The 12,571-nt window shown below is 46.1% G+C and overlaps 1 protein-coding gene across 10 annotated transcripts in view; it reads right to left on the reverse strand.

Annotated features, from left to right (window-relative positions):
• Nucleotides 1-12,571, reverse strand: part of ARHGAP24 (Rho GTPase activating protein 24) — a 299,225-nt gene that overhangs the window by 79,854 nt on the left and 206,800 nt on the right. The window contains exon 1 of one of the 10 annotated variants that reach the window (XM_029077195.2): nucleotides 8,701-8,878. The exons of the other annotated variants lie outside the window; for them this stretch is intronic. The gene's annotated coding sequence lies outside the window, so the exon portion shown is untranslated. Of the gene's footprint in view, nucleotides 1-8,700; nucleotides 8,879-12,571 lie in introns of those variants that run through there. 10 annotated transcript variants of the gene reach the window in all.

Genomic DNA, 12,571 nt, shown 5'->3' on the forward strand with positions numbered 1-12,571 from the left:
TTCACATTGTAAGTACTCAACAGATACCATTGATTATTCCTGTTCTGGAGTCAGATTTCCTTAGTCAGCCTCTTCCCATGCCACCTCCTGGGCAGAACATTGATTCATGAACCCTACAGGAAGGGAAGCCTGCGGCCAGTGTTCATCTCATTGCATCTCCTGAAGTGAGAAAGCAAGGGTTCTTCTGCCCACTGCTGTCCAATTTCCCTTTTTCAATCCAGTTGAGTTCCCTGAATCCCTCCCAGCCAACCTTGAGATCTAAAAGACCGTTTAACCAAACTCTCTTGGCATTACATTAAAAAAAAAGATACCCACTGAAGAGGGATTGAAAAGCGGTCACAAGTCCGGTCTGCAACTCGCCTGATGATTCTTTCTGTCATTTCAACATTTCTTCGGTCAGTACGCGGAAAACAATCGCTGCATTTAGCACTGAACGATCTAGTGCCAGTCGACATTAAGCTAAAGAAATCTTAAACAATAAAAATATACTGCACACATTTACTTAGAAACAAAAGGGGGTATTATTCCAGCCTCTTCCCTCCCCAGCCGTTGCTCCTGAGGAGTTCTGAAAACAATCCTCTTGGCAGGTAAACCATCCAAAGGAAGGTAGGTGAGATTTCTGGGATCTTGATCCAACCCTATTTGATAAGGGGGTTGAGGGCAGGGATCGTGCCGATTAACTCCACTCTACCGCACTCTCCCAAAGCTTATAAAGTGAGCAGTCCATAATTATATTTTTTTAATGGCATTTGTTAAGCGCTTAACTATGTATCAGGCCCCGTACTAAGCTCTGGGGTAGATAGAAGATATCAGGTTGGAACCAATCCATGTCCCATATGGGGCTCACGGTCTTAATCCCTATTTTAACAGAGGAGGAAAATGAGGCACAGCGAAGTTGTAACTTGTCTAAGGTCACTTAGGATTTAAGTGACAGAGCTGGGATTAGAACTAGGTCCTCTTATTGCCACAGCCATGATTGACTGTTTGGCAAAATCTTGTCAAATCTGAAACCATGGATGGCCATATCGACTAGTCAGTCAGTTGTATTTATTGAGCGTTTACTGTGTGCAGAGCACTGTACTAAGTGAGAGGTACAATATAACAGGCACATTCCCTGCCCACAGCAAGGTTACCGCCAACATGAGCATGGCCACACAGACCCTCACACCTTCTGCCCTTCTGGGACACAGGGATAAAACGTTTCCACCAGTTAGTGGAGTTTCCTCTGTGGAATTTATTCTAGTAAAGGTGAATCCCTCAAAGATTCAAGCAATACGTTCATTCAGCTGCTGCACGAGGGTCTGCGTATACATTTCAGAATGTTCACTAATTAAAGCTCAGAGGTAATGAGTTCACAATTCCTCTTGGAAAGCCAAACCAACCAAACAACCCCATGCAACAAGGCCTAGTGGAAAGAACCCAGGCCTGGGAGTCAGAGAACCCAGATTCTAATCCCAGCTCCACCACTTTTTCTTTAATGGTATTTCTTAAGCACTCACTATGTGCCAGGCACTGTACTAAGCACTGGAGTAGATACTAAATATCAGGTTGGGCCCAGTCCATGTCCCACATGAGGCTCACAGTCTTAATCCCCATTTTACAGACGAGGGAACTGAGGCACAGAGAAGTTAACTGACTGGCCCAAGGTCACCCAGTAGACAAGTGGAGGAGCTGAGATTAGAACCCAGGTCTCTCTGAGAAGCAAGTGTCACCTGTGTGACCTTGGGCAAGTCACACAACATCTTTCTGCAGGTTTCTTCATCTGTAAAATGGGGATTAAACACCTGTGCTTCCTCCCCTCAGATTTTGAGTCCCATGTAAGACAGGGACGGTGCCAATTATCTTGACTCTACCATAGCAATTAGTACAGTACATAATAAGAGCTTTATGAATAAGACAACTAATTATTATGCAAATAAGGCCCTCCCTTTCCACACATTACTGATAGGGTTGGGACATATATAACCACCATTTATGAAGAGAGGAAGACATGAAGATTTTGTGACATAATTGCATTTCCACTAATGATAATAATAATGATAATGGTATTTGTTAAGTGCTTACTATGTGCCAAGCACTGTTCTAAGTACTGGAGTAGATACAGGGTAATCAGGTTGTCCCACGTGGGGGGGTCACACTTTTAATCCCCATTTTACAGAAGAGGTAGTTGAGGCATAGAGAAGTTAAGTGAATTGCCCAAGGTTACACAGCAGACAAGTGGCGGATTGTAAGATTGTAGGGTCCTTGAGGATAGGGATCGTTTCTATCAATTCTACTGTATTCTCCCAAATGCTTAGTAGAGTACTCTGCAAACAATAAGTGTTCAGTAAATACTGTTGATTGACTGTTGGAGAAGATGGAGTTTGCAGTGCTTATGCATAAGGGAAATAACTCCTGCCCTTAATATTATTAAAATTATTATCGTTATATTTGTTAAATGTTTACTATGTGTCAAGCACTGTTCTTTGTGCTAGGGTAGATCCAAGTTAATCATGTCAAATACAGTCCATGTTCCTCATGGGGTTCACAGTCTAAACTGGAGGGAGAATAAGCTCTGAATCTCCACTAAACAGATGAGGAAACTGAAGCACAGAGAGGTTAAGTGACTTGTCCAAAGTCACCCAGCAAACAAACTGGCAGAAGAGGAATCAAACTCAGGTCTTCTGACTCCCAGGACTGTGTTCTTTCTACTAGGCCACGCTTCTTCTCTATTAATATTACTCTCGGCTGGTGTTCTCTCCAGTAACCTCAAAGGACCTCTTCTGGCCTCCTTTGAGGATTTGTCTCCGGGAAACCAATACATAAACACAGACCAGGCTCGACTTTCAGAATGAATGGAGAAACCAAAGGGCTTCCTGTTTTCTCATATTTCCAGGCCAGAAACTTACTCCCTTCATTTTCTAAGGATAAGAAAAGCTACAGGCCTTCTCTGCACAACCTTCGGTACAAGCACACCAAGGGCTAAGCATTTTCAAACAACACAATCATCACCAAAGCGTAAGGAGGGGATGGTTGGCCAGTATAATTGTTCAGGAAAGACTGTTCAGGGAAGACTCCAGTATTCCCATTGGGCATGTCGGTCTCTGGAAAGGATAAGGTGAGGGTTTATGGCATTTTCCTTGACCTAAACAACTCTTCCAAGATCTCAGGTGACCAAGGCCCGAAGTACCAAGAATCATTTTCCTCACAGGGGAAATAATGATAATAACAACGATGGTATTTGGTCAGCACTTACTATGTGCCAAGCATCGTATTAAGCGCTCAATTAATACGATTAACTGACTGACATTGTCACCACATCCCATGGCGTGCCAGACCAGCGGAAGGTACCCGTTGCAGGGGATACAGGTCCGAGTTATCGGAGTATAACCGTCACCGGTCACACTAGAGATAACTCACATGCCGGCTCGTCAACACAGGCCGGTGACCCTATCAGCTCAGATGCCTCATCGAAGAGCTTCTCCACTCCTGGCTATCAATCACTCGTATTTATTGAGCGCTTACTGTGGGTGGAGCATGGTCCTAAGCGCTTGGGAGAGTACAAAATTCAGATTCAGCAACAAGTCAAAACATGCTTTACCATCATCTTAGGTTCTTCTCATTGTGAAATAGAGGCCTGATCAGGGAGGGTCCTGCCTGGACTTTTGAGACGCCCGCCAAGACTGGTGGCAGGTGCCACTTGTCCCCTCTCCCCATCTGCTTTGGAGGGCATGAAGATGGGGAGATCTCGGGGGCTGGGGAAGCCAGACGGCGGGGAAAACTGAGGGACTTTCCTTAGCCCCAGTAGGCAGAAGTGGTCCCCGGAGGCCCTCCCCACCCCAACTGCTGACCCAGATCCCCCTATGATCCTAGATTTCCACTGGGCTTCAGCACTTCCCTAGGGCCAGGGAAGCACCCAATCCCCACAGAACAGGAAGCTGGTGATGCGGGATTGCTGGGCTCCGGACTGACTCCACTCCACTGGACCTGTGGTACCTCAGACACCCTGCCTCGTTTTCTTTTCCCCCAGCATGCCAGCCTGGTCCATTAAACAACAATCCGGGGAGTCAAGGCAGGATGAGGAATCTGCAAAATTATCATTTCTCAGACATTTGTCTAGTGGCATTTACTCTACGCGCCAGTGGGGCAAGATTAATACATGAAGAATGATCTTCCTTCAAAAGCACCGGGGAGGGTGTAGAGTTGTGCCTTTGATTTATTTCTTCCAATTGATGGAGAGAGGAGATGGAGGCCCCCAGTCCCTTTTACATCCATCTCGCCATGACTGACAAATGTTTTTGGGATCCTGGCTGGGCGCTCTTAATCCTGGGTCTCATCACGGCTCCAGTGTCCTTGGGAAACTCAGTGATGATTCTTGGCAGCTCCCCTGGTAGGGGCAGACCACGCCCCAGAGGGAAAAAAATCCATTCCTGGCAGGAGCTCACTGTGGTCAGGGAATGTGTCTACCACCTCTGTTATGCTGTACCCTCCCAAGGGCTTAGTACAGTGCTCCGCACCCAGTAAGCGCTCGATAAAGATCATTGAATGATTGACTCACCTGGGTGTAAACTCTTCTGTAGATCGCAAGCCCTCTATGGCCAAGGATCACATCTACCAACTCTCCCTCCTACTTAGACTGTAAGCCCCATGTGGGATAGGGGCTGTGTCCATCCTGATTATCTCATATCCAACCCAGCACTTAGAACAGTGCTTGATACACAGTAAGCATTTAACAAGTACCGCAATTAACTCTGTTGTACTGTACTTTTCCAAGTGCTTAGAACAGTGCTCAGCAATCAATAAATGCCACTGGTTCATTGATTCTGCTTCAGAGCTGCCTCCGGCAAGCCGTGCAAATACTGCCCCTGCCGTGGAAAGAGCCCAGGCTTGGGAGTCAAAGGACCTGGGTTCTAATCCTGGCTCTGCCAGTTGACTACTGTGTGACCTTGGGCATGTCACTTACTTCTCTGTGCCTCAATTTCCTCAACTGTAAAATGGGGATTCAATACCTGTCTCCCTCCTTCTTACCACGTGAGCCCCAGATGGGACAGTGACTGTGCCCCACTTGAACCTGTATCTTCCTCAGTGCTTACAACAGTGTTTGATACATATTAAGCACTTAAAAATATCATGATTATAATTATAATCGTGAAAAGCAACATGTCCTAGTGGAGAAAGCACGGGCCTGGGAGTCAGAAGGAGCTGGGTTCTAATCTCAACTTTACCAATTGCTTGCCGTGTGACCTTGGGGAAATCACTTAACTTCTCTGGGCCTCAGTTTCCTCAACTGTAAAATGGGGATACCTGTTCCCCCCCTATTTAGAATGTGAGCACCAGGAGGGACAGGGACTGTGTCCGACCTAATTAACATGTAACTGCCCCAGCACTTAGAACAGTGTTTGACTCATAGTAAGCACCTAACAAAGACCATAAAAAAACAGAATGTCTCTAGCTGAATTTCTGGCATTTCATCTTGGGATTTTGGACACCCAATCACTAACATGGAAACTCCGGGGTCTCCTCCAGGCATTGTTCTCATGGTCCTTCCCATCCATTCCATCCCTGCTATCCCCATAAAGAGCCCCTCTTTCCCCCATAACCTCTCCCACACCTCCTTCATTCCAAATGCCCACATCCCAGCCCTGTTCCTCTCAGCTTAAAATGCCGGCCATGGCCGGCTCATGTTTACAACAAAAATCCATCTCTGTGATTCATTTGATGTGAGCAGCCGGGCGGTCAACCCATTTATCTTCTGCATCCAGGTCAATACCCGCCTGATGGGAAGCAGCATGGCCTAGTAGAAACTGCACAGGCCTGGGAGTCAGAAGAACCTGGGTTCTATTTTCAGCTCTGCCACTTGTCTGCTGTGGGACCTTGGGCAAATCACTTCACTTCTCTGTGCCTCAGTTCGCTCATCTATAAAAATGGGGATTAAGATGGCAAACCCCACAGGGATAGGGACTGTGTCACACCTGATTAGCTTGGGTCTACCTCAGTGTTCAGAACAGTGCTTAACCATCATGATCATACGCATCAGGACTAAATAGTAATGAGTTCCCCGGGCCCTCTCCACATCCAAAACTTTTGTTTTACCATGCTGGGTTTCTGTGTCTCAAATCTTATGAGAGTCAAGACTTTTGAGAGAATTGTTCCAACCCTAGAAAGCCATCACTCTCCCTCAACAGAAGTTCACAAGCTTACCTGCACAACTGGCTGAAAATGACTGAATGGATCATTGCTACTGCCCCTCATTGACTTTTGAAGCAGAATGAAAGATGCTGCTTCCCAAAGGGTTAAAGCACTGTGATTCCACACACGCACTTGTAGTTGCTGCATTTCAGCCATGCCCGGCACTAACTGCTACTCAGATACCGCAACACACAGGATATACAAACACACACACAGACACACATGTAATAACTTATCCACCCTTCTCCTCACCCCTCTCCTCTGCTCAGATATTTTATTTTAACTGTGGCATTTGTTAATTGCTTGCTATATGCCAAGTACTGCATTTAGCACTGGAGTAATAATAATAATGATGATAATATGGTATTTGTTAAAACACTTACTATGTGCCAAGCACTGTACTGAGTGCTGGGGTAGGGTAGATACACGATAATCAGGTTGGACAGAGTGCCTGTCCCACAGGGGCTAATGGTCTAAGAGGGAGAACAGGTATTGAATCCCCACTTTACAGATGAGGTAACTGAGGGACAGAGAATAATAATAATAACGGTATTCGTTAAGCGCTCACTATGTGCAGAGCACTGTTCTAAGCACTGGGATAGATACAGGGTAATCAGATTGTCCCACTTGAGGCTCACAGTCTTAATCCCCATTTTACAGATGAGGCAACAGAGGCACAGAGAAGTTAAGTGACTTGCCCACAGTCCCACTGCTGACAAGTGGCGGAGCCGGGATTAGAACCTAGGTCCTTCTGACTCCCAGACCTGTACTCTAGCCACTAAGCCACATTGGGGTATACACAAGATAAGCAGATTGAACACAGGCCCCCAAAATACCCTGACAAACACTACCCAGATCGAGATGATGGAAAACTTTCTGGACTTCCCTACCAGCTGACCATTAGACTCATCTGTTATCCCCATGTCACGTGACCTAGGGGTGGGGCATGGAAGAGAGCGATCCCAGGGAGACAAAAATACTCTTGGGGAATCAGAAAGACCCGCAACACTGGGGTTTCTAAAGTCTGCAGGGGCTGGTTTGCTCCTCCTGAAAGACCCCCCACCAACCAGCATGAAGTCAGGGCCTGGGCCTGAAACAAAATCTCCATCCCTCTCCATAGTGCTCAGTTAAGCGCTCAGACAAAACAAGCGTTCCACAAACATCAGCCATAAACAAACCCGTCAATGGGCCGGGGCTTGGGCGGGCCTGCCTGACTCCCTCAGATGCCAGCTGCCACTTCCACACCTGTTGCCGCTGTTGTGGGAGAGAATGGCGTCTTTGTCTTAGAGCTGCTGGGGAGACCCTGACTCATAAAGCCTCGGGCTTGGAAGCGGGCCCTCTACTTCTGGATTACAGCCGGGATTAAAACCCAGCTCCTCAACTCCAAGGCCTGTGCTCTTTCCACTATGCCACGCTGGGGTGGATACAAGATAAGCAGATAGGACACTGGCCCTAAAAACCATCCGGCAAATACCTACCCAGATCCAGAAGATGGAAAAACTTTCTGGGCTTCCACATAAACCAGCTTCCTTCCAACCCTCACAGACTTTTTTTTTTTTACGAAGACATTATTAAGTGCTTACTATGTGCCAGGCACTGTACTAAGCACTGGGGTAGATACAAGCTAACCAGGATGGACACACTCCATGTCCCACATGGGGCTCTCAGTCTTAATCCCCATTTTACAGATGAGGCAACCGAGGCCCAGAGAAGTGAACTGACTTGCCCAAGATCACGCAGCAGGCAAGTAGTTGAGCTGGGATTAGAACCTCGGTCCTTCGGACTCCCAAGACGGTACCCCCACCCACTAGGCCACACTGTTTCCCAGAGCCTGGTTGTCCTTCCGATGGAGAGATTTTTCAAACGGCATGCCACCTTCTGCTCACGTCCTGACGAACTGCATTTCCCCTCCTCTATAAAGGTAAAGTTCTGCTGGCCCAGCAGACACTGCTGAGGAACGGGATCTGCCGCGGGCATGGAGGTAAGGTGAGGCTGTCGTTATAATTAGCCTCATGAGGCATGGACAAAGCAGAGCCGGAGCCGGCACTGTTATCCTAGGGCCAAAACGGATCAAGTGTGAGTGGCTTTTTTTAGGGGGATGACATAACCCAGTCGACTGGAATCGCTTACTGAGCCCCCAGAGAGAGGTGCCCCGGGACCATCTCACTGAACTGGTCAATCTGGGTCCACTTCTCCGACCCCTGAGATCCCCCGTGCCTTGGGATGGGGCCGGCCTCTGTCCACAGGATCTGAGCAGGCCAAGACCCCTGTAGATGCTATGGTGCCCGAATGGAGGTGGAACAGGGATCTGAAGTGGGTGGGCAGGGGAGGTCAGCCCTACTCCCGCCAAAAAAACCCATCAGGGGTTCGAAAAGATTTCCAGATGACGTCATTAGGATACCCTGCAGTGTAACTGATTGCAATCATATGGAATGGGAAGTGAATTTTTCTCCCACTCGAACCGGCCAAATATTTCGAGCTTTGCCCCTCCGATGGGGTTCAAAGCGGTAAGTGAAGTTCTGGGCAAAGTACCTTAGCACTTCTGAATCCTCAGGGAAGTCCTGACTTCTGCTCCAAGTTTCCGGTTTCTCTGGAAGGCCGGGTAGGTCCAGATCCTGCGGCTGTCGTGCCGGACCCTCAGGAGCCGTTCCGGCGTGGAAGCCTGATTCCCATTTGCGGCCCTGCCAGCTAGATGTCCCTGAGCTGTAACGATGCTTTCATGGCAGCTAAAGTGGAGCTGGATCAGCCCGTCAGCCTCGCCTCGTCAGTCAGCCTGAGGCACTGTCAGGAGGCCCTGACTGACCCTGGATCTCGTCGTCATCTCGGGGCGGGGGTGGAGGGTGGGGGGAGGGAACATGGCTGAGATACAGCAGCAACCCAAGGGAACTCTGGCTAAGGGAGTGATAGATGGGGGAAGGGAGAATTCACCTCAGCTCCGCACCCGTTTCAGGGCCGGCAGGATAGCTTTCACAGTAGCTTCTCGGTAAGGGCTCTATCCTTTGCCCTTCGTATTTTTTTTTAAATGGTATTCGTTAAGCGCTTTCTATGTGCCAGGCACTGTACTAAACACTGGGGTAGATCCAAGCTAAACATGGTGGACAAAGTCCATGTCCCACGTGGGACTCACGGTATTAATCCCCGCTTTAAAGATGTGGTAACTGAGGCACAGAGAAGTGACGTGACTTGCTCAAGGACACAAAGCAGACAAGTGGAGGAGCCGTGATTAGAACCCAGGTCCTTCTGACTCCCAGGCCTGTGTTCTATCCACTAGGCCTTGTTTCTTCTTTTCTTTCCTCTCCTCAAAACCTTCCACTGGCTTCTTGTGTCTCTGTATCATACAAAAACCTCCCAATTGCCTTGAGGGTTTTCCTCCATCCCATCCCACCATACTTATCTGCTCTCTTCACTATTCCCCAACTCATTTTCTACATTCCTCCAAGCCAACCTTCTAACTGCACCTTGATTTCAAGTCTCCTGCCTCTGACATCTCTCTCATATTTTTTCCCCATCTTGGGACTCCCTTCTTGCTTTCCCTACATCAGACATCCCAGTTCTCCCCACATTCAAATCCTGCCTAAACTCTCACCTGCTCCAACAATCCTTTTAGAATGGAAGATCCTTGTGGGGAGGAAACACATCTCTTCTTTATTCTATACTTCAGAGGCAACTAACACAGTGCACTACGCCAACTGGTGCTTAATAAATGCTGATGGTGCTGTTATTAGAACTAATACTGGGATGTGTCTTGCTTGTGATTTTCCTTTCATGGTCAATTAAAAACTAGAGTGCTTGCTTCTCCTCAGAAATCTGACCTGGGCCAAAACAGATAACTCTCTGTCCTTTTCTCTCCTCCCTCTCTTGAATCTGCTCAGAACCTGTGGTTCTTCACTTCATTTTTACCAGAATTGCAACTAAAGAGCCCATCATTTTTCTCCTCTGGTGGAGTGCAAATTAATCTGAGAGAACTATTTGTAGCCATCACATTTCTTGTTTATATTCAGAATGTGATGCCCTTTACTATGCTTAGGGACCAAGAAACTGTGTTGCAGAGACCTTGAGCCTGGGCTGTTGGGATAGGTGTAATTTCCCCAAACTCTAAGCCAAAATCAATGTTACAATATGTTGTCGATGTTAATTAAAATCTTGAAAGACATGATGAGCCTATGGAGCTGAGGGTGTCTGTGTACGTGTGTGTGTGTGTGTGTGTGTATGTGTGACATGAGGTCCTCGGAACAGTCTAACCATTAAAATCTCTTTCTGATGTCTTCAGAATTTAAGCAGTATGCGCTCTTTGGAGTTTTCCTGAGCAGTTCCATTTCCCTAAGGAGAAAAATCTCTCAACTGAGGACTTCCACATATCATTACTGTCATTAACGAATTAAGAGTAATAATTCCAGGTCACCATCTGCCTGTTGTATGACCTTGAGCAGGTCACAACTTCACTGCGCCTCTGTTTCCTCATCTGTAAAATGGAGATTAAATACCCATTCTCTCTTCTGCTTACACTGTGAGACTGTGAGACTCCCGATCAGATTATCTTATATCTACCCAATCACTTAGTATGGTCCTTGGCACACACAAAACACTTGAATATTATTATTACTACTATCATCATCATGACAGAGAAAAGTGTTTATGCTCCTTCCGCTCTCCCTCTACCTGGTCTGAGCTTGGCCAATTACACTATTGAAGACTGTCTAGAATCTTGTAACCACACTCATTTCAAAACAGAAACCGTCCCTCTGAGAGAATGAATCCAAATCAAAGTACTATCACAAAGTTTCTGCCATTATAGATATGTAATGCAAGGGAAACAGTGTGCCTTATTGGAAAGAGCCTAGGCCTGGGACTTGGATTCTAATCCTGACTCTGTCAATTGCTTGCTATGTGACCTCGGGCCAGTCACTTAACTTCTCTGTGCCTCCGTTCACTCAACTGTAAAATAGGGATTCAAAACCTGTTCTCCCTCCTACTTAGACTGCAAGCTCCATTGTGGGACAGGGACTGTGTCCAACCTAATTAACATGTACTTAGACCAATGTTTGACACATAGTAAGCACTTAACAAATACCATAAAAAGTTCTGTGCTCAGGACTACAGATGAACTTGGGGAGACTTAAGAGCTGGTTCCATTTGGAGAAATCCCAAATACTTGAGAGGGATCTTCAAAGATCCCTCACCTCGCTTCAAACTTGGCAGAAAATTTCCACATTTCATTTTGGCATGAAATCAAAATCACAGCCACCTACATTTCAAAGGTAATTTAAAAAGGAGCATTTTACAACTCTCATCTCTCTCCTCCTTTACTCCAAATGCTGAAATTCAGTTTTGCTTGAAGTTGGGTGATGAGTTGGTTCAGAGAAAGCTCTTTCTGAACTGACTCTCTCCACTCCTCAGTGATTCTGACTTGTTCTTTTGGTCACCAACTCGAAGTGCTCTGAATTTTCCTTCCCTGGAAAAATCTGCCTCTCCCACCATACAGATGAACAATAAAATAACATTTCATCCTATAAAATGGAGACTTAAAGTGCTTTAAAAAACATCACTTGGAAAATAGAATCACTGGCAGTCATCACCCCAGAATAGATGTTAATAACAGTGGTATGACATGGAGTTAGAAAATATCATCTTAGTACGTAAATACTGTAGAATGTTGTCCCCAAATAGCAACAGACTACACTAATTATTATACCATCTTCTAGAGGGTAAGCTCCTTGAGGGCATAGAGTGTGTGTTCTATTTCTGCTGTACTTACCCAAGCTCTTAGTACAGTGCTTTACTCTCATGTGGTGCTTAATTTATAGCATTGATAGAGTATGCATATGAAACATTAAATATTATCATTTGCATATTTAAAACTCTTTCTCCTGGATAATAACTAAAACCAATTTCACTTCAACCTACTAGTTACTGAATGTGAATGCCACAGAGTTTACTAAGCCTTTCTTCTCCAGAAACTGAAACTACAGAAGAAAATAATACTTAGCTATTCTAATTCTTTGGACATCAACATTCCCTATTCCCTTTCCATTCTGGAATCCTTTTCTACGCAGTATTATGTCTACAGTTGACGGTTTCCCCTAATTCAGTGTAACAGACCTTTTCTATTTTCGTCTGCCTAGCAAAGAGATTGATTTCTGAGAACTAAGAATGGATTTGATAGAATTCCTCTGAAAATAGAATCTGGGGGACAGGCCATGAAAAGAAACAAAATTCAAACTGTCCAATCTGCTTATTTTGGATCTACTCCAATGTTTAGAGTGGTGCTCGGCATATTGTTCTCCCGCCTCCCCGGACTGTTCTTCCCCACTCTAGATGGTCAACTCATTGTGGGCAGGGAATGTGTCTGTTTATTGTTATATTGTACAGAGAAGCAGCGTGGCTCAGTAGAAAGAGCATGGGC

The sequence above is a fragment of the Ornithorhynchus anatinus genome, chromosome 12 (genome assembly GCF_004115215.2).
Source record: "Ornithorhynchus anatinus isolate Pmale09 chromosome 12, mOrnAna1.pri.v4, whole genome shotgun sequence".
In the NCBI taxonomy this organism is placed as follows: Eukaryota; Metazoa; Chordata; class Mammalia; order Monotremata; family Ornithorhynchidae; genus Ornithorhynchus; species Ornithorhynchus anatinus.